The sequence below is a fragment of the Cavia porcellus genome, unplaced genomic scaffold, assembly GCF_034190915.1.
Source record: "Cavia porcellus strain 051 isolate PalLab524CR breed Dunkin Hartley unplaced genomic scaffold, mCavPor4.1 scaffold_21, whole genome shotgun sequence".
In the NCBI taxonomy this organism is placed as follows: domain Eukaryota; kingdom Metazoa; phylum Chordata; class Mammalia; order Rodentia; family Caviidae; genus Cavia; species Cavia porcellus.
Genome location: NW_026947504.1, coordinates 59,351,511 through 59,377,745, shown reverse-complemented (window position 1 = coordinate 59,377,745; position 26,235 = coordinate 59,351,511). Strand labels below are relative to the sequence as shown.

The 26,235-nt window shown below is 37.8% G+C and overlaps 1 protein-coding gene across 5 annotated transcripts in view; it reads left to right on the top strand.

Annotated features, from left to right (window-relative positions):
• The window catches only part of Enox1 (ecto-NOX disulfide-thiol exchanger 1), a 568,850-nt gene that overhangs the window by 9,608 nt on the left and 533,007 nt on the right, over positions 1 to 26,235 (top strand). The gene's annotated exons all lie outside the window — the stretch shown is intronic.

Here is a 26,235-nt window from a genome sequence, read left to right as displayed (position 1 = left end):
CTCAGGACTCGAAGAAAATTACTTCCTCCTCTTGTCTGTCCAGCCTAAAGAAGGTGCAAATCTCAGACTGTGTGGTGTTAGGCTCTCTGGGCCTCCGTCACTTGACTAAACAATTTTCTATTAAATTTCTTCATTGGAAAAATTTGAACAGATTTATGTTTTATTAGTTAAGACACTCCCCAGGTCCTCAAAGCATGAAAATGATACAAATCTGGAGCATCTACGATTATTCTTTCACACCAGCCATCAGGCATCTCCATCCTTATCTCCTCCTAGTCTCTGGTCTTGCGAGCACCAGTTTTGTTTTATCAAATATGTGTCGTTTGGGCAGTCTCCTTCAGATGTCTTTTTTGTTCTTTCCACTCTTCATTTGCTAACTTTGCCAATCTCATTTTTTGTAAGTAGTTCTTAGTGACCTCATCTCTGTGTAGTATCTGTAACATAATAAAGTATTGGTCCCATGATTCACTCCTGAGTGTGCTTTGGCTTAGAGGTCACACCTTTGCTACCCAAGGGTTTGGTTTTGCTGCACTTCACTTGACTGCATCGGGATATTTTTACATGTCCCATTAGACTTCTCTAACTCATCTCTTGTAGAAAGTGTGTGTGATTTTGTAACCAAAACAACAGCAGGAATGTTGACAAGAATGCTTTGGGGGAGCAGAACTAAAGTGGCCTCTTCAAGCGTTAAGTGAACTATAAAGGAATGCCAGAGGAAGTGAAACTGGCCTGCCTCAAGGAAGAGGCCTTCCTGGAACAATTTGGAACTTGTAGAGATGGTGGTAGGTACTGTAGCCAGGAGAGCTCAGTTTCCTGTGTTTGTAGGAGAGCAGTCTTGTTGGTTGGTCCTATAACAGCTTCATAACTTCTCCAGGGAGAAGCTAAGCAAAAAGAGTTGAGAGTTAAAACCTCTATTAAAAAAAAGACAGTCGTGCAGTCTCGTTTTGAAATTTTGTACCATTATTTTTATTGTTTTTTTTTAAAAATGAAATTAAAAAATAAAGTAACATAAAGAATAGCAGTTATCTTTAACTGAGCTGTTGGAAATGGCGCATGGACTATTCATAGTTACTCAGAGGCTAGGAGCAGTTCCTCTAGGCCAGTGGTGGCAAACCTATGGCATGCGTGCTATTGTGGACTGTTTGTATTATTTGAAGCTCTAAAAGGTTCGCCATCCCCATGTGTGCTGTAGGTATTGCAGCACACATGGGGATATTCTTAAAATTATCAGCCATGCTTATTACCACCAGCTTTACAGATCTAGAATCTGGGAGAATTCAAAGCTTGCAGTATTGAAAAATGGCCAGTGGCTTGGATAGTCAATGTGTCTTCCTGCCCCTGCAGTGGGAACAGAGCTGGGAATGTCTTGTGGGCTGGTGCACAGTTATGAACAGATGGATCTTTTCAGAACCTGCCTGTAAGGTTATTGGCTTCCCTTTCTTCTCCAGGATGATAAGAAGTGGTGAGTGCTGGGCTAGAGAATTATGTATTAGGCAGTGCTGGGTGAGCTAACAATGGAAAAGAAATAAACGTATTTTAAAGGGCATAAGCTTGAAGGCAAGTAATTAAGACACACTTCAGCTTCATGGAAAAATTAGGGTTCTTGTTAATACAAGTGCAAGATTGGAAATAATAAATAGCTTGCACACCTATAATCACTGAAGAGCAGTTTGTTTAGTAAGAAAACACCAATTATGATTGCCCTTAAGTAAGTTTCTCCTCTCTTTTTCTTTTCCTTATCTCTCAGAATTGAGTTCAGGATCCCTTTCTTCCTGATAGTGCCCTGTGTCGTTGCTTTGTGAGAGTGACTAACAGTTTCTCATGGCATTCTTCTGAAGTATCCCATCTTTTACTTATTTTAGTGGCATCTTTCTGTGGAGGTGCACACTCTGTTCCTATGCTTATTAGTCAGAAATGTGCAGTGGCATGAGGAGGGAATTTATAAGTGAAACTTTCTTGAGCATTAGGTGCTTGATTCTGCCAAGTAACACAAGCAGATACTTTGGGAGTCAGAGAAAGTTTTCTGTGCTTTGGCAGAGGCACTTTTTATTGTGTTGAGTTGACCCTAGATTGTTGCTGATTTTTTCACTAAGGTTTAAAGAATTATTTTTGATATGTATATTTTAAGTATGTCATATAACATTGTGACATGGCCTGACACTTATTTTATAGTTGAAATTTATGCTTTTGGAGATAAACATGATAGGTGCTCATTATGCCAAACAAATAGGTATGCATGCATTGCACCAAGTTCACAGTAGGTGCTGGGAACACAGTGATGAGCAAAATAATCATTATTTCTGTCCTCCCAGGGATCCACGGCTTTCTGGAAAGGACATTAAATAAATGAAAAGAAGAATGATTGTATAATTGCAACTCATGATATGTACTTGGAAAAGAAAAAGTTTCTCTGATAGGGTATAATGAAGATGCAGTGGCCAGAGGAGCCTTGTATGGAGAGTAATTTGCAAATTAACACCTGAAGGATGGTTAGGGTCATCCAGGTGGGGAGTCCCATTTGTGATGTCCCGGAAGAGCTTGGCTTTTGGAAACTGAAAAATTGCCAGTGTTGCTGGAGAACAGAGACCAAGAGTGAACGGAGAGTAAGGGAATGAGGTTGCTGAAATCTTGATTTGGATTTGATTGTGCCAGACTTACCACATCATGTTGTAGACTTTAAATTTTATTCTAAGTGTGTGTGAAGTTACTAAAGAGTTGTTGTTTTCCTTCATCAAAAATTGAGGAGAAATTTACATAATATAAAACAAAGTGAACAATTCAGTGGCATTTGCTACATTAACAAAGTTGTGCAAGTATCATTAGTATCTGTCCTAAAACATTATCACCTTCCAAAATGAAGCACTCTACCTAGCTTTGAAGGTTTTAAGGGAAGTAATGTGGTCTGACCTGTAGTGCGTGAAACCTTTCTGGAGAAGGGAATGAAGAGGTCAAGACAGAAGCAAAAAAATCAAATTTGAAATTATTGTCAAGTCCAGGAATAGAGACTGTAGATGTGGAGGTGGAATGATCCAAGACAGAGTTATACTCTGCAGTTTCATTATCTGTAAGTGAACTAAGTAACCTTGTAATTATCTATATCACTGTTTACCAAAAGGTGTTCCATGCCCTTTTCAAATCTCTCTAGGATGCTCATTAAAAGTATGACTGCTTCACCAACTCAAGCTACAGATGTAGAAGGACTGAACATGATCCTTGAAGAATCCTTATTGGAACTGAAGTCTGAAGACCACCATTACTGTCTTCTTTCTAGTTCTGATACACTTTATAATCAGAGACTAGGAGCTCCAGAGGCGCAATTGGTTAGTGCATGGTACTTTTATAGTCTAGGTGGTAGGAATGAATGAGAACCAGACATAGAATTGACAAATATGCAACTGCATGCCTGCTTACAATTTTGAGTAGGAGGGATGCTCTATATGAATACATCTTTAATTTGATCCTAAAGATAATATGCAATATAAACAATTTGCTGGGTGGTGTTTATTTTTGATTCTCTTCTTTCTTGGAGTATTGTGACGCTTCCAGAACAAAGTGGTGACGAGTGACGACTGTAATGACACTATCATGAAATGGAATATAAGTACAGCGTAGTCATCTATTGTAAATAAAACAAATAACTGGTAGAAATTAGCTTGTAAAACAAGCGATCCTGGTATCTTTCAGATACCATATTTCTATAAGACTCCTATTACTAGAAAGGGATGTTTATACCAACAAACTGATTTTAGAAGCCAGAGTTTTTGAGATTTTTTTTAGGTGATCCTACAAGCTATAGTAAAAATCGCCAATAAACAAATCAAGATTTTTATCTTTGATTTTTCTTTTCTGTTTGGCTTTAATAGGTTTTCCTACTCTGTGCTCCTTTCAGATTTGTTACTTCGAGCCTGAATTCTTCAGTGCTCAGATGTCTTTCTAACACAATGATGTTTAAAAAATCTTTTAAAGAATCTTTTCTCTTCCAAATACTTATGTAACATGTTAAGCTAAATGATAGTTTTTTAACTGAAAGAGGTCCTGGAGACTATCTAGTCTTCTAGTTTGCTTCAAACCCTTACCTAGTGAGAGCTCAAAATGATGAGAATAAGGTTCTGTTACACGGTGGGTCAGGTTCCGGGGAGTTTTCTAAGGAAGCGTGTGGAGTCCGGGGAGGAGTCAGGGATACACTGTCTGCTGTACTTTTATGTCCGCACGCAGAAGCAGCCTCTACAGTTTCTCTGCTCTTGTAAGCAGCAGTCACTGAATTCCCCACCCCGTTCTCCCTTTTCCTGATACAGTGTTGAGTTTCTGAAAGATGATGTTTCATTTTGATTAATGTTATTTCCACTCTTCTAGAAAGATACGTAGGCACCTCTGGCTGTATTTCTTTTTCAGCTTGTACATATTCAAGACTGAAAATGGTTTCCTTCCTTTATCATGGAATTTTATAATGAAGTAATATTTTGAGTGCCTGGCTAGTTTCTTTTTTTTTTTCTAGAACATGTAAATTTAGAGAGGATTTTAAGGCACAGCTGTTCATTTATTTTATAAGACAGAAATAATCAGTAAATAGTCATTTTAAAAGCTCCCTCAAAAGGAAGACTGGCATAAAAGAATAAATAATCACTTACAGAGGAATACAGAAAAGTAAGGATCATTCCTTAGAAATGCTACTATAGATAACTACTGTTGACATTTTATTAAAATTCTTGCATGCATATATCTGAGTTCTGGTACATACATATGCACACACGTTGGTGTGTACAAACATAACATACGGATAACACTTGTAATAAATGGGATTGTATTGGTCTGTACCATTCTGTAATCTGCTATTTTTCTAACAATCTATAGCATCTTTTAATGTCAGTGAATTTATACTTATTTTAATGACTGAATACTTTTTCTGAATGTCTTTTACTACAAGATGCACAATTTGTGGGATAAACTAGCAAATAAACAATACATTGAAAATACAACCTCTCTGGCTTGGATCTCAAATATCCTCCAGAATCCCATATATTGAAGGCCCATGACCCTTTAGGAGGTGGGGCCTACTAAACGCAGGTTATGCCATTGGAGGAGAGTGTGCCTTTGGAGAGGATTAGGACCCTGGCCTAGTACTTTCCTCTTTTGCTTCCTGGTGAGGATTTTTGAGACAGGGTGTCATGTGCAGTCCAGGCTGGGTTTGAACTTTATGTAATCCAGACTGGCCTCAAACTCACAGTGATCCACCTGCCTCAGTCTCCCGAGTGCTGGGACTACCGCATGTGCCACCACACCTAATCTGTTTCCTGGTGAGGTGAGAGCCTCATGTGTTCCTGTGATCATGTACTTTGCTGCCACAGTCCCAAAGCAATGGATCTATGGACTGAAACCTCTGAAACCATGAGCAAAAATAAACCTTTCTTCCATATAAGTTGATTTTACCAGATACTTACTACAATGGTAAAAAAAAAAAAAAAAAAAAACTAACACAGTAGCCACAAGAATGCTGTTTTCTGATTGCCTCAATTCGAGTAGAAGTTGTACTAACCTCCAAATTTCATGAGTCAGAAACTCAGAGTTCTCTTAGGGAAGAAGGGGAAATGCTTTGCCAAGTAGGCAGCTAATGCTGTCTATTATGAGTTTTCTCTAGGTTTGTTGATAGACATTTGTTTTCAGTTTTTCATCCTAAAAATTACTGCTGCTACAAGCATAGTTGTATGTACACTATTTTACACTTGTGTGGTTATTTCATTCCATAAATTCTTAGAGAAATTGCTAGATCAATAAATAGGCTCATTTTATATTTTAAGAGCCAAAATCTGTCTAAGGTATAATACTACACTTTTGCTGGGTTTACATTGATATCCTTTAACAGCTTCCTGGAATTTTTTTTAAACCTCTGAATTTTTAAGTGGAAGTATCAAAATTAAAGCAGAAGCTTGGGTGTTACAGTTTCTGTGAGCAAACCAATTTGAAGTGACATCATCTGAGGTTAATTGAAACTTCTGTGCTGTTAAAATATCTCTCCAGGAAGACAAAGACAAATCGATGGAGAGGAATGTGTCCTACTAGCTACAGAACTAGTGCTGGGTGGGTGATGGACCAGGGACTATTTTGGATCCTGACAGTGCCCATCTGTACCTAGTTTTGGGCACATTTTGACTCTGTAGTCACCTTGTCCCTTCTACTGTGCCATTGTTTTTTGAATATATGGGATAAAGATCAGTGAGACTTTGATGGAAGTACTAGAAGCTTGATGGCTGTTCATGTCTTTACTCTGTGCTTTCTACTGTAATTTTTCAGAAGCTCTCATGGTGAAATTTATTGGGAGGAACTATGGTAACTTAGAGATCAGCAATTCTGGGCTGGCAGGGCCTTTCTATCCAGTTAATGAGAGGCTCACTGGGATGATAAACTTTCAGGGACCCAAAATAGAAGTGCTGTTTGCCAGGGTGGCCTTTATTGACGTGAATAAGAAGAGCATTTAAACGGAAACCTAGCAGGAGACCTCAGAGTTATGGTGAATGACTTCTGAGTATTTTCAGGCATCATTGCTTGTGCTCTTCTATATAGTCCTCATCGTAATTATTTATGCCAGTAAAAGTAAACTGTAACTTAGATTAAGCTACTTGATCACTGACATTGCTGGTAAGTAGAAGAAGGAGTAGGAAATTTTGAGATGTTTCTGCTACATTGTGTTCTATGATGCTCTTTCAAAATAGAAATTATTAATAGGAACTTGCTTTATTTTAACTGATGTCAACGAAGGAATACAATGTTAAGAATTGAAAATAAGATGACACTGGAAAGATTCACCTGAGAATCTGTCAAACTAGAAATGTTTATCATTTAAGCATATGTCCATGAAGGGAAATTTTAATGGAGTTTTAGAAAGATATCTGAACTTTTCTGCTATATTGATTTTTGGTTCAGAATGCTAGAAGAATATGGATCAATTAGGTCATACAGTAGTAGCCTACTCAAAAAGGTAAAAGACAACTCATAAGTAAAAGTGCAAGTTTGAGAGTGCATATATATGTATGTGAAAAGAGGACATTAAAGGTTTAGAGGACTTAGTGGAGAAGAAAAATGGGTTATGTTTGCTGGAGTAGAGTTATGTAACACGGGCTCAGGACCTCTGACATTTAGAATATGGAAGAGTTCTTTGTTGCTTCTTGCCAAAAGAAGGGCCCCAGCCCTCATAGACTCTCCTCCTCCACCTCTCTAATTGTGGAATGCCAGGTGGAGCCGGAGGGCACTGACAGATTGAGTGGTACTAGTGAGTCTCATATTGCATCTGGCAGCCAAGTGTATTGCTCTCCTTGGGCTTCTGCTGGCTGCCGCGTAGGCTGTGTTGTGGTGTCTGCCAGTGGTCAACTGACTAAGAGCCACAGGGGAGAGTACAGGGCTTTGGCAGTGGCTAGCAGTATATGACAGACTTTGCTCACCGTAAGTGCTTTGGTGGGAGCTCTGAGTGCATTCTTTCCTGCCGACGCTCTAATAAACACATGACAGAATATTTAGTCACTTTTATTGGGAATTGATTCCCTTGACCAGTTGTACTGGTATTTAGAAACTTTCTTGTAATGTGCAATCTGAACTTGTCTCCTTGGCTTGAGGCAGTTGCTGCCTGCCCTATTTGGCAGTTACTGGGAGTAACTGAGCAGTGGTGATTTTATTGGCTGAGGAGTGAAACAGAAGCAGAACGAAGTTTGGCTTTCTGCATACTTCAGGGCTGAGTTCTGATCCCAGGGTTAAAAAAGCCACAGAAACAGTAACTGAATGAGCCCCTGAGCAGTGCATCCATGTCTGGCCTTCAGTGCCCAGAGGGAGCATCCGTGTCTCCGTGTTGAAGATGTTGTTGCACACTTCCAAGTCTCCAGATTTGTGTCCTGGTCTCTTTAGTCTCAAATTCTTAGCATGAAATATTTAGTACCCTAGGAAAGCTAAATTAATGGTGAGTCAGAGTAATTAAGGCAAAGTAAATAATCTCCAAGGTTCTCATTCCCCGTGAAACTAATTTCATATCTTATCCTTCATGTGTTGAAAATAGTTCTCTGCTAATTCAAGATGCCCATGCTCTGTTTTGGTGAAGTGCACTTCAGTTATATTGAAAGGATGCAGATTAGAGAGTTATTTTCAATTGGGCAATTTTTTTAAGGAAGAGAGAGAGATTCATGTTAGCACCACGAGAGCGTGAATCTCTTTGGGTGAGCTGAGAGTTGGATGCAGCTGCAACTGGGTAGATGACGGGCCAGCTTGCACCTGGGCCATCCTTTTCATCCTTAGTGAGAACTCTCTGTTCCCATCCCTCATTTTGTTAATGAGTTGTTTAACTCTTGCAGGGTTTTTGACTGGTCACAGTTTGACCTAGTCTTTGTCTAGAACGTTAGAAAGTAAGTCAGTTTAGGTCTTCTGAGCAGTAGGAACATCAGAATTTAAACATAATTTTGATTATTTGTTGCCTTCAAATAATCAAATGAGATAAGCTCACAACGGTTCCTTTATTTGTGAATTTTTAGATGTCAGCGCACCAAAATGCACCTCCCTGAAAATGGGTTCCAGCATTGCAGTGCCCCACTGTACACAGGGAACAATGAGCCAGCGGCAAAGAGAGCGGCCTTCTGGCTGGAGTGCGTGGCTGGGAGCTACTGTTCCTCCAGTGAATGAAGCTGTTTTAGGGCTTCCTGTTACAGCATCAGTGTTGATCAAGTGAGAGAATTTTCTTCATAATAAGAAAGTATTTTGATTTGAAAGATGTGAATGGAGAAAGTATTTAGCATACGAGCCTCTGTTGCTCACAGCTGAAAACATGCCATCATTATCACAACTATTGTGAGTCTCCAGAATCCCTCAGTTACCTTTTGGTATCCTAACAGAAGCCTTGATTCTTTAGCGCAGTGTGGGACTTTTCTTCCAGAGGAAAGCAGTTTTGCTTTTTAAATGTCCTAAAGTGAAACACGGGAATGGAAATTACAGGCTTTCAGAGACAGCACAGCAGAATCGCTGTATGACCACATCTGAACTGGATAATTAATGGAGAACCACATGTAAAGTGACTTTAATTAATTTCTTATTTTTTAGATATCTAGTTTTAGTGTGGCTTTACCTTTTGCAGAGTAGAGTGTCCCCTTTTGCTAAGTGTTTAATTTCTTTTTCTGACGAAAAGAAATACAGTACAGAAATTGAGTTGAGTGGAGGCATATGATCTATGTAGGGCATAATTTCATAACTATATGAGAGACATCAGACTGTATATTATGACTTAACATCACTATCTGTACAATAATCATTATGCACATTAATGACAATGTGAAAAGCAGGGTCTCACCTTTTGATCATATTGACTGATTAATAATTATTCTGTAAAGCAATAGCATTGAAATTTGGTGAAACTGGTTTGTCATTGGTTCCTTCATTGATTTGTCCTTCATTTCAGACACGTTTACTGCATACTTCCTAATGCTATAGCAGCTCTGAATGTACAAAGATGATAACCTTGCCTTGGAGGAACACAGAGGCTAGAAGAGAAAACGGAGAGCAACAGATAATTAACACTGTGTGATCAGCCTTATGAAGCAGGTAGTTTGGAAATATTGGAAGAGCATGCAAGAGCAGGAGATTAATTCTGACAGGGAAGTTGGGTTGCCGTTCCAAGAGAAGAATTAAGCTTGACTTCAGAGGGGCTTTCCAAGTAGAGATGATCACTCCAAGCTGAGACACAGAGGCACAGAGGGTCATAGTATGAGCATAGAGTACTGTAAAGTTGGTGGGGCCCTGAGAACACGTAGAGTACAAGAAGGGTCAATCAGTTTATAAATTAGAATTGACAATTACAGGGTTTTCTTCTAGTCTGATGTTTCTCTTTTAGCCTAGGATTTTTCTTTTGTTTATTTAGTTTTCCCCTCTAACTGCATTCTGAGTACCCCCCTCTCTATATAAGCCCTGTTAAAGAATATGACAGCTAGGGAGTCCACCTGACAAGCTTATCCCATTTAGCCAAAGGCATAGCTTGTATATGTCAGTGTATAGATCTATGTGTGTTCCTGTGGTTTAGTTAAGGGCCTGTGAGTAGAAGCTGAGGCCCAGATGTACTCATCTAAGTGTATTTTTGGCAGGTAAAACAAAAGTAATTTTAATTAATAGGTATATAATAATCTTACTATATAACCCCACCCTAGTTTTAAGTTTTCACATGTTTATGTCTATTTGGCACTTGAGAATACAAAAGCTTTAGTAATTATTTTGAAGGAGATGATATTTTTAAGTTATTTCTCCATTTTGAAAATGACATTTTGTTCACAATGATGAGTAAGTGCTAGAAATAATTGAGAAAGACTTAAAGAAAGAGAAGGGTAAAGTGAGGTGTAAGGCATGTTAGTTGTTAGCTGATACTGCTACTTCAGAGAAGGCAATGGTTTTGTTAGATTTTGTACACTGCATGTGGTGTAAAGAACAAACCTTTCCATTTTTTTCCCTGAGAGCCATGATGTTATCTCAGTAATTGAAAATAATCTTCTAAAGTTGCTCTTTAACTAGATTTACACAATCCCCTTTCAGATCAACTGTTATCTGCCCTTACATTTCACAGTAAATGTTGCTGTCTGCACTGCCCCTGCTAACAAGAAGATCAAGTGTAACTCTTTTCATGATTCGAAATAAAGTGTTTCTATTGTAATTATCCTGGCTCTTGGTTGTGCTGTTGCAAGTAGGCTCATCTCTCAGCTGCACTTATGAGGATGTCTCATTGTGGAACATGAAGCCGTCAACAGAAGCAATGTTTTTGTTTTGCAAACATCTTAAGGATTTCTTCAATTCTCCAAATCAGTTTAATTTTTTATGTTTGAAATTGTTTTCTTAACTATTTAAAGATCATGGCTAAGGTCATTTGAGGTAGGTTTGGGAAATTTTATTTTAGCTATACAGAGTGACACTAGCAAGGTGCTATATTCCCTGTTTATGTCTTCACTGGCCTCATTTTGGCAAAATTAGAATAAATACCATGCCTATTAAGCTGCACTAGACTGTTTAAATAGGTGTTTTATGATGGTGGTGAAGAAGGTAAACATTAAAATGTGCCACAGGGGAATGTTCTGAAACGTTTTGGAATGTCCTTTGGAATTCTTAAGGAGCAGGACAAATTTTCACATGTGTAGAACATAAATTCTCTATAAATCTTATATATTTGTGATAATCAAGGTACCAGGTACTTTTTCTCAGTATGTTCAGATTTTATCATTGTTAGGTTACTGCACTTGTATCATTAATCTAAAAGAGACCTGCTTATATTAGGCTCTGTTTGTCTGTCTTTTTTTTTTTTTTTTAAGAGAGGGCCTAACTACATGGACCAGGGTGTTCTTGAACTCACTATGTAGCCTAGGCTGGCCTCAGACTCCTGGTAATCCTCCTGCCTCAGCCTATGAAGTGCTGGGATTACAGGTGTGGGCCACCATACTTGACCTAGGTCAGCAGCATTTTCAATAAGTTTTCTTTAAATGAAAATTGCTGATTGCTTGCTTTCTCAAAGAAGATGTCAATAGGCAGGTATGGAGAGATGACAGGGTATTAATTACTATTTAAATTGGAGCACCAAATCAACCTGAGACTGCATACAGGAGGTTCACAGCATGTGTTTGTGACTGGTATTTTGAGAGGTGAATATGCTTAAGGGCTGAAGTAGTGGCAGGGCTAGGGAAAGAAGACACTGAGGAGAGTGGCTGATCTTCAGATTGTTTGAATAGAATCTTACGGTTCTACTTTAGAATGTCATTGAAATGTTTAATTAACACTTGCTGTGGACTGATTTTTATCCTCCTAAAATTCTTTATTGAATCCCAGTCTCTAAGGTGATGGTACCAGGGAGTGGAGGCCTTAGGAGATGATTGACAGATTCCTCATGATTGGAATAAAAGAGACTGAGTTTAAAGAAACCCGGGTACCTGGTCTGTTTCCCTAGACGGCAGAAAGGCTGCCAACTTGGGAAGTGCCTGGGACCCCACAATCAGCTTGCTGGGAGGAATCCAGGAAAATGTCAAGACTAAGGAATCTCAGACCTCCAGTCCACACACAACAAATCTGGGAGATACAGACATGGAAGAAAATGGAAGTCACTTAGCTGGAATCTCTGAAGATATAGCAACTGAAGTAAAGAAACAATTTCATGAGGCTGTAAAGAGTAATTAGATCAGAAATAATATCTCAGGTAAAAAAAAATCAAACATAATGAAAATTGCTGAGCATATCTAAAGAAGACAAAGACAAAAAAGAGGAACATAGGAAAATGATGGAAACCTTGAATGAACAATATAGGAAGAAATTACAATACATGAAACATTCAAAGACATATCCAGTAAAAACCACTTGAAAGAGACTGAAGATAGACTTTTAGTCCTTGAAGATAGAATTGCAGCTAGCAATTTTGAAAGATCTCTTATAAATAACGAGGAACCAGGCAATAACAATTAAACAGGTACAAGATGATGCAAAGAAAAGTAAGAGTGATAGGTGTCAGTGAAAAAACAGGACAACGCAAATGACATAAAATTATTATTTACAGAAGTAATAGCAGAAAACTTCCTAAACATGGGGAAAGGACCTGGCATACAGATAAGTCAGGCATATAGAACTCAAACTAGCCATAACCAAAATAAATCTATATCCAGACATATAAAAATCAAGATCTCAGAATATTAAAGGCTGTTAGACAAAGGTATCAGATCACCTATAAAGGAAAACCCATCAAAATCATGGTAGACTTCTCAGCACAATCCATCAAATCAGGAAGAGCTTGGGATGAAATGTTTCATATCCTGAAAGAAAACAACTTCCAATATACACTGATGTACCCTGCAAAAATATCTTTCAAAATTGATGGAAAAATAAGATACTTCCATGATAAAGAACAAACTGAAGGAATTCATGTCCACCGCACCAACCCTACAAAGATGCTGAAGGGTATTCTAGAGAGAGACAAACGTGACCAGGTTCCAGGAACAGCAGCAGAGGGGGGATCACCAAACAGCAGGCAATTGAATAAAGGGAAAAGTAGGGTCCAAGAGCAGGAGACTAACATGGCAGAGATGATCCAATGAATGCCAGTTGTAAGCATTAATATAGATGGCCTCAATTCATGAGTAAAGAGAAATGCAAGGGGAGTGGATCAGGAAACAAGATCCGTCAATACATGTATACAAGAAACACATTTAACTCGATAGAAAATTCACAGATCAAAAGTTAAAGAGAGAAAATAATTGTTCAGTGTGACAGGAAAATAGAAAAAAGCAGGGGGTAATTTGTCCGTGAACCACAGCATGGATTAGAAAGATGATATTTTCATACAATGGAAAGCCTCTCAGCTATAAGGATAATCTCGAGGCTCTTGTAGGTAAATGGATGCAACTTGAGATTGTGCTCATGGGTGAAATGGTTTGGAAGTCTATGGGTGAACATCATATTATCTCAAAGTGTCAAAAACTGAAGCAGTTAGTGAAACCCAAAATGTACAACAGATATTATGAAAGTGAGAGGAGAGGAAATGTCTGAAAAGGGAAGATAGTAACCACTGTTAATTTCTTATTATCTTTTTTTTTTTTTTGTATCAGGAATCAAAGTTAGGACTTGTGCTTGCCAGGCAGGTGCTTATGTCACTGAGCTATATCTCCAGCCCAATTTCCTATTATCTTGTTTTGAATTCCTGTATTGTTTTCATAGTTTTGTTACCTTTGGTTTTATTCTGTCTTGTTCTGTTTGATTTTACTGTGTCTGATGTTATGGGCATCTATTTTGAAGATAATGGGATATATTATGGTGGCCATTGTTGATTTCCTATTATCTGATTTTGAAGTCCTGTAACACTTGCATTCTTTTGCTTTGGATTGGCTTTATTTTGTTTTGTTTTGATTTCACTACATCTTGTTGTATGGACAGCTATTTTGAAGAAAACAAGAGACATTATGGTGGTCATTGTTGATTATATTGTTTTGAAGTCCTGTATCACTTTATTTGTTCTGTTGATTAGCTTTATTCTGTTTTGTTTGGTTTTATTCTCTTTAATATAAAACAAGAAAAAAAGAAGAGACCCAAAAGGGCTCCCTCTTCCTTATACCATGAGAAGATGCAGTGAGAATACAGCTATCCGTGCACTGAGAACCAGAAAGCAGTCCTTCCTAGATGCCAAATCTACTGGTGCCCTTAATCTTGAACTTTCTATCCTCTAGAGCTGTGAGAATTAATGTCAGTTGCTTATAAGCCATCTATTCTATGGTATTCTGTTATAGTGGCCAAAATAGACTTAAGAAATGCCAAATTCTTCCATTTAAGTCGTCTTAACAATTAAACCTAACTTCCCTAAGATGAAAAATAAGATGGCCAGACAAAAAGCAGCTGCTCTGAGAATATTGCTAAACCTGAAGTGCATTCACTATATCATGTACCAATAATCAAGAGAGTGCATTTATGAGCCATGTTTCAACTAGTTTTCCATTTTAAATATTTTATTGATCAGATCTGTAGGTAAGAATAATTGTGAATTGATGGAATCACTTAAACTTCCCTCTTAATTAGATTAACAAAAAAGTAAATATTCCACAACATTTCATGTTATACTTGCAGGCTTCATATAATCTGACACCTTTTTCCCTTAAATTGTCTTCTGATTTTGGGTAAAGCAGATTTTTTTCTTTGTAAATAGTAACAAATAAGCCTATTGCCTCATCCCTGCAGTTGGCATCCATCGGTGTTTCTTTAGTAGACAGGACTCCCATAAGTCCCAGGGTGTGCTCCTCTGTGGTAAGATGGACACCACTGGTTCACATTTGTGGGCAGCAAGAGATCCAAGTTGTGCTGCTACTTTTCTTTATGTATGCTTGTCTGATTATTTCAAGGCTAAACACTCTAAACACGTATGGGGCAGCCTTAATTTCAAATTTTATAGTATGGTTAACTAAAAAGATGAGGAAGCTGATCAAAAATCCCCAATCTAATTGTTAAAACATCATTTACCTGCCCATCACAAACTATCTCACAATACTTAGGCTTGGTTGCCCTCGTTATAGGATAAATAATGACCCCTAACCTACACACTTTGCCTCTTGTTTCTCAACAGTGGCCTGTTGACAGCACAGGGAATAAGAGGAAAACTGGAAGGGGAGATTTGCACCAAGGTAAAGGAAATAGCTACATTTGTAGTTTACATTTATCTCAGAGCTCAGGACAGACAGCAGCACACTGTAGGATGAGAGATCGACTTGGTAACGAAGTGTAAATTGCCCCTGAGCTGCTTAAATTTATGAGTTTCTCACTTAATCAGGATTTTGCCAGATGAATTCTTCAACTTTTGCCAACACTGAGCTGTCCCTCAAGACATCTCAGCAGTCATATCCGTCTCAGATACTCCTGTGCACATTATACATTATCTTTCCACTTGCACTAGTAATTCCAGCTTTATTGGACATATGGTGTAGAAAAAAATAAAAAGGAGGATGTGCATTAATTAGATTTGTGGGAGGAGGCAGCTTGGTCTAGGAAGGGCAGAGATACTCATCTATATTTTACTTTCTTTTTCTGCTGCTGACTGCTTGCAATGCTGTTTGCAATTGTTTTCCTTCCTGTAAAAGGTTGTAGTAATTTACTAGTTGAGGCTGGGAAGCAGCACAGATTTTGCTTAAAGCATCAAGGACGTTGTGAACATTTTAAAACATATACCAAGGCTTCCAGGTGATTCAGCTGACATCAATAAGGGGTGAGAAGAGGAGCCACTCCAGCTAAGCAACAGGTGGGGCAGGCTGAACAGAATAACATTTGCCTGAAAACAGTGTAGTGAATGCAGCAAAAGTGAGGAAAATCAAAGGAACAGGCAGGAAGTTGATATTTGAAACATGCTAATGCAAAGTCAAGTATGTGAGTTACTGCTGTACATACCGCTGTAGGATGGAGAATAGTGTGGCTTTCTCAGTGTCTGAAAACTGCTCTGAGAGTTACTGTATTTACCTAAAGTAATTTCAAGGTGTTTGCAGAGGTGATGAGTCCATTTGGTAGTGTAGGAAGACGAGGTTATTTCCTTATATAAATTTTAGGTCTTTTCTGTAAGTCATACACAATGAAGGTAGATCCTTTTCAACTGAAAAAAATCTATTAAAAATTTCTGATCTTGATTCTTGGTTTAACCTCTCTGTGGGTATCTTATGTGCATCTCTGCTCTGGAAATGTGGGGAGACAAGGGTGGGGAGGCAGGAAGGCTCTCAGGCCTCTTTGACTTTCAACAACTCAGAGTCTTGGTAGTCTCAGCTTTCCTCTCAAACTATTAGTTATGCTTGTCTTTTGCTGTAGTTCTTGAATTTGGGGAAGACATATGAGATAATATATGTATAAATCTTTGGGCTCTTTTAGGTAAATTTCATTATAATCAAAATTGCTGTAGTACTTACTGTTAGGCAGGTGGTATATGTGTTTTTTTTTTTTTTTTTCACTCTGTGCTATTTGCAATCTTGAAAATAAAGTCAAGGAATCCCAATACCCTTGTGGCCTCCTGAAAATATTCTCTATAAACCTGATACACTTGAACTTCATTTTAGATAAATGCTGTCTTTATGTTAAATTTATATATGGTGGTGCCTGTTTCTTGGATTCCCTTGGAAATTTTCATTTTTGTTCCCGCTTAGAAAATATAAGACAGAGAGAACTCAGCAAAAGAAAGCAGCTTAGAAGAGGGGAATGGTGGTAGAGCCAGGCAGTATGCTCAAGGCCAGGGAGGCTACCGGGCTCTAAATACAGCATGTTAGTGCTCAGGGGTTGCTTAGCATAGGAGAGAACATGTTGGTATACCATGAGGAGGTGAAGGACAGATGACATGTTTAGTGTGGAGAGCTCTGTTCCTCTGCGTACCTAGGTGAGATCAAGTTCTTCTGAGCAAGAATGCATGTTGCTCACATTCATATGGTCATCACCTCTGATCAATATTAGGGCTATTAAAAATAGTTCAAATTATATCATTTGTCTATTATAGTGTGTAAGGGCAGTACATAGCAGGTCACATTTTACAAGGTTTTTTTTACAAATAAGTTTTAAACAGAATTTCTGCAAGGGTGATATACTGTAGCTTTCTAGAAAGTATACTTAACCAGCCAGATCAGGATGCTCTTTCATTATAGCAGATAAATTAAGGATTTATCTTTAGTGTCTAAATCCCTGTCCTAATTTGAGCTACATTCTCGTCACTTACCATTGTAGGAAAGAGGTGTGCTGTACTGTGGATGATGACCTTTCAAAGGAGTAGAAGCTTCTGTTTTATGTACTGTGAGGTATTCTCACATCCCCTCCACAGTCCCCATCATTGTACGTTTTGTGACAAGCAATTACTTCACGTTCTAGTAGAATATATTTCATGAAGGTAGAAACTATATCCCTCTTGCTTATGGTTAAGCTGTTGCATGTAAGGCAATGCCAACACATAGTAGGTGCTCAATAATTATTTTTGAATGAATGATAGATGGATAGATGTGTCTAAATATGGTATAGCTTGATTATCTTGTACCTTGGGTGACTTAAAACACTAAGTAAATAATGTGAAGCTTTGCCTGTATGTACACACTGAAGAGACATAATGTTCTGTCATTCCAGGTTGAATAAAAAATGCCACACCTATCACTATGTACTTTTATACCCACACCCACCTCCCTCTCTCCTTAGCCCTCTCCCAGTCTGTCCTCTTGGCAGCCTCCTGTTTTCCCTTTCTCAAATTGTATTGATTGAAGCATGCTGTATAAATACAGTATGCTACTTTCTGGGATTGATTTTTTTTTTTCACTCAGCACGACTACCTGATCATCTGAAGTTTTGTGTGTAGTAGTAATTTCTTCCATTTTTTTGTCTGAGGACTACTTTGGTTTTTAACCACTTACATGTTGAAAGATTTCTGGGTTATTTCCAGTTTTTTATTTCAAAAAATAAAATTACTGTGGACATTCATGTACAGGTTTTATGTGGACCTAGGGTTTTTACCTGTATGGGAAAAATACCCAAAAGGACATTTGGTGAGTAGTTGCATGTTTAATTTTATGAGAACTACTAAAAATGTTTCCCACAGTAGTGGCACCATTTTATATTCTTTCCAACAGAGTATGAACTTCTTTCTGAGCTTTCTTACCTATATTAGGTGTTGTCAGTTTTTTAGTAGCTCACTGTGGTTTAATTCGGATTTTCCTGATTCTTTAGTGAAATGGCGTCATGTATCTGTGGCTCCGATTGGTTGGTCTAGGATCCCCTCATTCATGTGTCTGGCTGGATGACTGTCTGCTGGAGTAATGAAGTGCCGAGCCACCAGCACCCCCATCATGTAGAGCAGGGTTCTGAGTGAAACCAGAAGCTCATAAGGCGGTTTGGAACCTAGTTTTGGAATTGGTGCACCTTTACTTTTGCTCCATTGTTACTCAAAGGAGTCACAAAGCCATTCCGGGTTCCAGGGACAGATAATAGATTTTAGTCCTTGGAAGAAGTTACAATGACAGAGGGCATGGATAGAGAAAGAAACAGAATTACAGGCTATTTTGCAACTAAACTACCACTTCAGGTATCTAGTATAATTATGTTCCATTCCTGTTTCTTCTTCACAAAACACAGTAACCTTGGAATAGGTTTAGTGAAAAAAAAATTCAACTGGGAGTTGAAAAATCAGCTGTTTGTGTATGTGTGTGTGTAAAGAAATTTGATCAAAGGTGCCTAAAAGCCTACAGTTATCCAGAGTACTTCTTTTCAGTTTTTATTATTAGTACATGTTTGCATCACAGAATTACTACATTTCATGTGGGGAGTTGGTACGTGTGCATAAACGTCTCAATTTTTGCATCCTCTTTCCTGCTTCTCTCTCCTCCCCCTTCGGTCTCTTGATCTCCTTCCCATTTGAAAAATAACCCATCTCCCTACTTCCTATTATCTGTCCTTTATTTTGTTCTTTATTTGTATTTTGGGTTTCTCATTAAAGAAAAACCAAGCTATACTTAAGCTTATGTGTCTGATTTATGTAACTCAACATTATGATTTTCAAGAGGCATCCATTTCTTAATAAGTGACTTGTTTATCCTTTTTTATGACACAACACTACTTCATTGTGTATGCATGTCACATTTTCTTCATCTGTTTATGTGTTGAGGGACATGCAGACTGCTTCCAAGATGTAGCTACTTTGAATGATGCTGCTGTAAACATGGATGTGTGTGCAACTCTGTAACATGATGTCTTTAACTCTAGGAAGGTACCTAGAAGGGGAGCAGCAGGGCCAAATGGCATTTCTAGTTTGAGGTTTTTGAGGACTCTCCACACTGACTTACATAGTGTTAGCTTAGCTTCCCACAGAAGGGTTCCTTTTACCCCACAGCCACACCTGCATTTGTTGTTACTTGGTTTCATGGCAATGGTCATTTTTTCTGGGGTAAGAAGAAATCTCCGTGTTACTTTAATTTGCATTTCTGTGATTGCCAGTGGTCAAATTTTGTTTTCATGAATTTATTGACTACTTTTTAAAATTTATTTCTTCATTTTTATTTTATGACTGGGGTTTTTTTATTTAGGGGAGTCTAGTTTTTTGAGTTCTTTATATATTCTAGAATAGTCTTCTGTCTGAGGAATAGCTCATCATTTTTTCCCCATTCTATGGGTAATTTTTTTCATTCTGTTGATTTTTTTATTTTGCTGTACAGAATTTTAAAAATTTGATACAATTTATTTGTTATTCTTAGTGTTATCTCGTGCCATTGGGGTCTCAAAAAGTTCTTGTCTCTATGTCTTCAAGATTCTTAGTACATTAAATGTTTGTGGTTTAACATTTAGATTATTGATCCATTTTGATTTTAATTTAGTACATGTTGAGACGGGTTTTGATTCAGTCTTCTGCATGTATATAGTTGATTTTCCTCACATGAAATATTACAAAGCTTTCTTCCAGTGTATGCTTTTGGTTCCTTTGTGAAAAATCAGATAACTGAATGTGCCTAGGGTTGTTTCTGTGTCCACCATTCTGTTACATTAATCCACATGTCTGCTTTATGCCAGTACGATGCTGTTTTTATCACTGTAGCTTTATAATGGAACTTTAAACATAGAACTGTGATGTCTCCTGCTTTGCTTTTGTTACCCAGGGTTCTGGTTCCATGTGAGTTTTAGAATTCTCTTCTCTAGTTCTTTGAGGGCTGCTGTTGGTATTTTCTTTGGAATTACTTTAAATCTGTATGTCAATTTTGGAAGTATGGCCTTTTTTTTTTTTTTTTTTTTTGTCTTTTTCTTTTTTATCGGTACCAGGGATCGAACTCACTACCACACACCTGCAAGGCAGGCGCTTATGCTGCTGAGCCAAACCCCTAGCCCCAGAAGTATGGCCTTTTTGACTATATTGGTTCTACACATCTAGGAAGAGGGATATCATTCCATTTTCTGATGTCCTCTTAGTTCTTCTTTTTCAAAGTACAGTAGTTTTTGTTGTAGAAGTCTTTCATTTTTATGGTTAGGTTAATTCCTAAATTAATTTTTTGATGCTATTGTGAATAGTATTGTGTTCCTAATTCTTTCTCAGTGAGTTCATTATTGGTGTACAGGAATAATACTGATTCTGAGTGTTGATTTTATATGCTGCTACACTACTGAATTCAGTTACTAATTCTAAGAGGTTTTTTGGGTCTTCTGTGTAGAATATCATGTTGTGTGCACAGGATAATTGAACTTTTTTCTTTCCTATAAAAGTCTCTATTATTGCTTTCTTTTTCTCAATTGTTCTGGCTAATGTTTTGAGAATCATGTTGAACAGGAGTGGTGATAGTGAGCATCTTTGTACTGTTTTGGATTTTACAGGGAAAGTTTTCAGTTTTCCAATTTAATATGAAATTGGCAGTCAGTGTGTCATAAATGACTTTCAGATTGAGACAAGGTCTTTTTTTTTTTTTTTTGATTCAAGATCTTTCCATACCTGCTGTCTTCATTTTTTTTTTTTTGTCATGAAAGAATGTTGAGTTTTGTCAGAGGCTTTTTCTGCATGTATTCAGATAATCATGTGATTTTTGTCCTTCATTCTCTTCATGTTATATATATTACATTTATTGATTTGTACCTCTTGCATCCCTGGAAGAAAGCCTACTTGTTTATGATATATGATATTTTTTTGATGATTTGTTGCATTGTTTGCTGTTATCTTGTTGAATGTATTTGAATCTATATTCCTTAAAGATATTTGCCTGTAAATTTCTTTGTTTGATTGGATCCTTGTATAGTTTTATTGTCTGTATTGCTCACTTCCAGGAATGACTTGGGGAGTACTCCTTCTGTTTTGATTTCATTAAAGAGTTTGAGGAATATTGGTGTTAGATGTTCCCTGAAGGTTTTTCCCTTCCACTTGTTGCCTACCTAAACTATGCATTCTATTGGACCTTTTGGTATTGCTGGTTTCTTTGTTTCTTGGAAATAGTCATGAATTTCTTTAGGTGCTTTTCATCATGGAAATACCCTGTTTTTCAATCAACTTTTAAAGATTGTTTTGTAAGATATATGAGTTTTTGCTGGAAGTGGTTTTATTTCAGAGTTTAACACACTGTATGGTTTCCTGGCCTTTAAGGTTTATGTTGAGTACCCTGCTGTATTTCTAATGAGTTTCTTTTTTAAGTGATTTAGTTGCTATTCTCTAACAGCCTTTAATATTCTGTTCTTGTGTTATACTTACGTGATTTTGATTATGATGTGTCATGCAGAGTTTTTTTTTCTGATTGTAGTTATTTTGGATTCTATATGTCTCACTTAAATGTATGTTAAATTATTTTACTATATTAAGTTTTTTGCTACTATTTGTGCGAACATTTTTTATTCCGTTTGTATTGCTTTTGACTTTTCACTAATTTCCAAGTATTTTTAGATTAGACTTTGTTGCATCACCTAGCAGCCATTATATCCATTTTTCATATTCACATGTTTTTAAAGTTTCTCATTAATTGGTCACCTCGCACACCTGTCCTCTAATTGTGACAGTCCATGCTTGCTGCCCATACTTTTGATAGAATTTTTAGTCTTCCGAATTTATTTGTTTTATAGACTGGATTTTTCCTATGCTGGGTATTCAGGCTTTGTATCATTCTGTTTATCTAAGTTAGCATTTTCTTTTTTTGTACAGGGGATCGAACTCACGACCTTGCACTTGCCAAACAGGCTCTTGTGCCACTGAGCTAACCCTTCGGCTCCTCAGCTAGCTTTTCTCTAGTGCTTTCTGTAAACTCTGATTGTTTGTTTATTATATCCGTTATATGTTTAGTTATATCTCCTTTGTACTCATCAAGCATATTATTGAGCTTTTTTAAAAAGTCTTCTTTCTTTTCCTTTAGAATAATTTAGCTATGTAACATTTGATTTCCTCCCCCTTTACACCCTGTGGTTCAGCTTTGGGGGAGCTGGATGTATTTGAAGGCATTTTTTTGCCATGTCTTCTCATGTTTCAATTTTTTTGTATGTATGTATGTATGTATATTTGCTGAGCTGTGTAGGTTGATTACAATGGAAGGTTTTGTTGCTAGTACAAAGACCTGTTTTTAATGTGTTTTTCAGCCAAGCTCTCTGGCTGTGGCTAACTTACAGGCCTTGGCCTCTACCCCAGAATCCAACCTCTGATTTATTTTGGTAGGAAGATTGTAGTGCACCTGGCTCAGTACTCAGTTTTCTGGGAATGTGATGCAGTTTTGTGAATGACACAAAAGCAGTATAGGTATTGGCAAACAGAGCAAACCAATTAACAGCAACAATTGTGTTACCTTGCCTGTAGTAACAAAATCCGCAACAATAATAGCATTAAAGACAAATTGGATATTGACACACCTTAAGAACCAATAATGTGTCACCCTGAATCATAGAATAGACATTAATAATAATGGCATAAACATTAAGATAATGGAAGAACTTTACCTCCATTAACAATAGAGCACTTAGAGTATTAACTACTTATCTAAAGATTCATTAGCTTAATGACTGTGCTAGTATAGGTAGAGGGAGTGAAGGTGCAGAGAATCATGAAAGCAGAATTTGAAATATTAATAAATGGATGATAAAGAAAAAAAGTAAGATGGGCATTCTTTTGATTAGTAAAAGGAAATTAATAGTATTAGATAACAGTAACAGAAAAATGAACAAGAAAAAAGAAAAATTAAAACAGCAAGATAAATAAAAAAACTAAGAATAAAAATATAAAATGAATAGAAAAAAAAGAGAACAAACTTAAACTCCTCCACTCCAAGAAAAAAAAGGATGAGGAAAAAGGAACAGAAAAATAATGTGTTGAATTAAAAAGAAATCCTCGGGGGTTGTGAAGAAGGCAGATTGATAGGCCGGTAGCAGGGTAGAGAGTCTCTCTGCGAAAAACAACTCAGACGCTAGAATTTAATACCATGGAGAAGACCACACAAAGGAGAAGGATTCTCACGACCCTGGAAGAAAGTGAGGAAAAAGAAAGGAGGAAAAATGTGGATGAAAGGCTGGAACCAGATGTGCTCACTGGGACCCGTCCGCGCTGTGCTGGGCGCACCTTGGAGTCGGTTGATTGATTCCTGGTTGCACTGAAGCCGCGGCCACTGAAATCAGGAGTTGGTGATTCCTGGGCCCTTGCGGGAGGACGTGGCATGGCGTAGAGTGGAGCCAAGGTGGAGAGCTGTATTAATTTGTGTGGTGAGCACTGGGAATTTGGTCCCGTGGTGGGTGTAGCTGGTTGGAAGACATCTTGGAGTTCAGCACAATGGGCCTGAACCTGGAACTGCAGCGGTGTCAGTCAGCGGCCCCTGGCCCAAAGAGGACAGGTGGGATCGGCTTGGGCTGGGTCACAACCCTGATCGGGATCCAATAGCCAGGGACAAAGCTGTCCGGACCTGTGGCATCTGCACAATACAGACTAACATGGTGAAGGCACTTGCAGACTGGCTCAGAGGAGAAGGGCCAGCCTGCATGGTCCCTGCGTGCACCTCAGATAACAGTAAACTGGAGAGGGCAGCAAGCCCTCATCCAGAATGCTTCAGAAAAACTGTAAGCAATATGGAGAGGGCCTGAGACCTGCACCATACACCTGTTTGAAAGAAACCAGAAACATGGCAAGAGAAAGAAATAAGAAAAAGTGTCCAGCCACTGGCCCTGGGAAAATAAGCCCAGGAGAGGTAAATACAGAAGTGATCCAGGGCAGCAATCATGCAATATCGGACACAGCATTAGTGGACATAAAGAAATACCTTCGTGATCTCATAGATGAACTTAAAACTGAAATTCTAATTCAAGTGACACAAGATATAAAAAGATTAATAAAAGAAATGCTAAGCCCCCTCAAGAAAACACAGAAGGAAGAATGGAGGAACCCAGAAAAAGAAGAGAAACCTTTGGTGAAGAATACAATAAAATCTAGAATACATGAAACAGATCCAAAGAGATTACCAGGAAATTAAAAACTCCATTGAAAACTGGCAAAATGCCCTGACAGAAACTAAAGCTAGCCTTTCAAATTTGAAGAAAGATTTTGCAATGTGTGATCCTGAAAGAAAAGACCTCTTAAAAATAATAAGGACCCAGGAAGTAATAATACAAAGGCTAGAAGACAACAAGAGTATCTATAACTTAAGAATAAAAAATGTGAGTGAAGAAGCAGGAGTAAACACAAATGAATTACAAAGGCTATTCACAGAAATAATTAAGGAAGACTGCCCAAGCATAGGAAAAGAAATGATAGCCACATAAATGAGGCATGTAGAACTCCTGTCAGTTACAACCAAAGCAGATCTACACCCAGATATATAATAATCAAGATCCCAGAAATTCACCACAAGAACAGAATATTAAAATTGGTCAGAGAAAAGAAACAGATTACTTATAAAGGAAAATCCATCAAAATAACGACAGACTTCTCAACACAAATTATCAATCAAGAAGAGCTTGGAGAGAAGTAGTCCAAGCCCTGAAAGAAAATAACCTCCAATCCAGATTGATGTACCCCAAAAAACTGTCTGTGAAAATTAATGGAGAAACAAGATGTTTCCATGACAAGGAGGAACTGTGGGAGTTCGTTACCACTAATCCAACCCTACAAAATATACTGAAGGACATTCTAGAGAGAGATAGAAAAAAATACCAGGATTCCAGCAACAGTGGCAGAGAGGCCTCAATGAACAGGGCAGACAGTGGAATGAAGGAGAAAAGTGGACAAATAATAGCAGAAATATAGAATAGCAGAGATGAGGCAGAGAAGATGGGCTATAATCTCTAATATAGATGGTCTTGATACACTAACAAAAAGAAAACACAGGCAGAGTAGATCAGGAGATAGGATCCATTCAGATGCTCTGAGTAGGAAATATATTCAACCTGAAAGAGGGTTATTAAACCGAGAGTCAAAGATGAGAAAACGATGCCCTATGTGACAGGGAACCAGAGAAAAATAGGGACAACTTGTCCAGCAGCTGCAGATAGGTTGGAAAGTCATGACACTTTTGTGCAGTGGAGAACTACTTAGCTATAAGGAAGGAAAACCTTGAGGCTTTAGTAAGTAAAGGAATACAGCTCAAGATCAAGCTCAGAGTTAAAAAGATTCAGCACTACTTAGATAGATAATGGGTTTCCCCCTAATCTAAAAACTAAAGGAGTTATTGGGACCCAGAAAGTACAGAGCACCCTGAAAAGGGGAAAGGAGAGGAACTGCCTAAAAAGGAAAACAGAGGACATTGTTAATAGTGTGTCAGGATTTTAAAGCCACATTAGTCTTATTGCTCTGTTTAGTTTGATTTTAGTTGGGCTGGGGATTTAGCTCAGCAGCATAAGCACCTGACTTGCAAGCAGGTGGTCGTGAGTTCAGTCCCCGGTACCGATAAAAAAAAAAAAAAATTTGATTTTATTCGGTTCCAGTCTGTCTACTCGTACTAGATTTGAGGGATCAGAGAGCTATCCCCAAAGTAGCAGGATATACTGCAGTAACTATCCTTAATTTCGTATTAACCTAACTGAAGCCCTGTATTATTTACACTGTCTTACTATTTCTGATCTTATTTGAATCTGGTTAGACTGCTGTTTTGTCTTGACTCATTTCATTCGAATTTGTTATGCTTGACAGTATCAAGTCTAAGAGTGGAGGCAACTACTCTGAAGATGACAAGATGCAATAAGATACCCATTCTGATTTGTTTATTAACTGCTTTTGAAGTCCTACAATGTCTCCAATGTTGTATTTTTATTAAAATTGCTATGTAATGCTATGTTCAATTATAT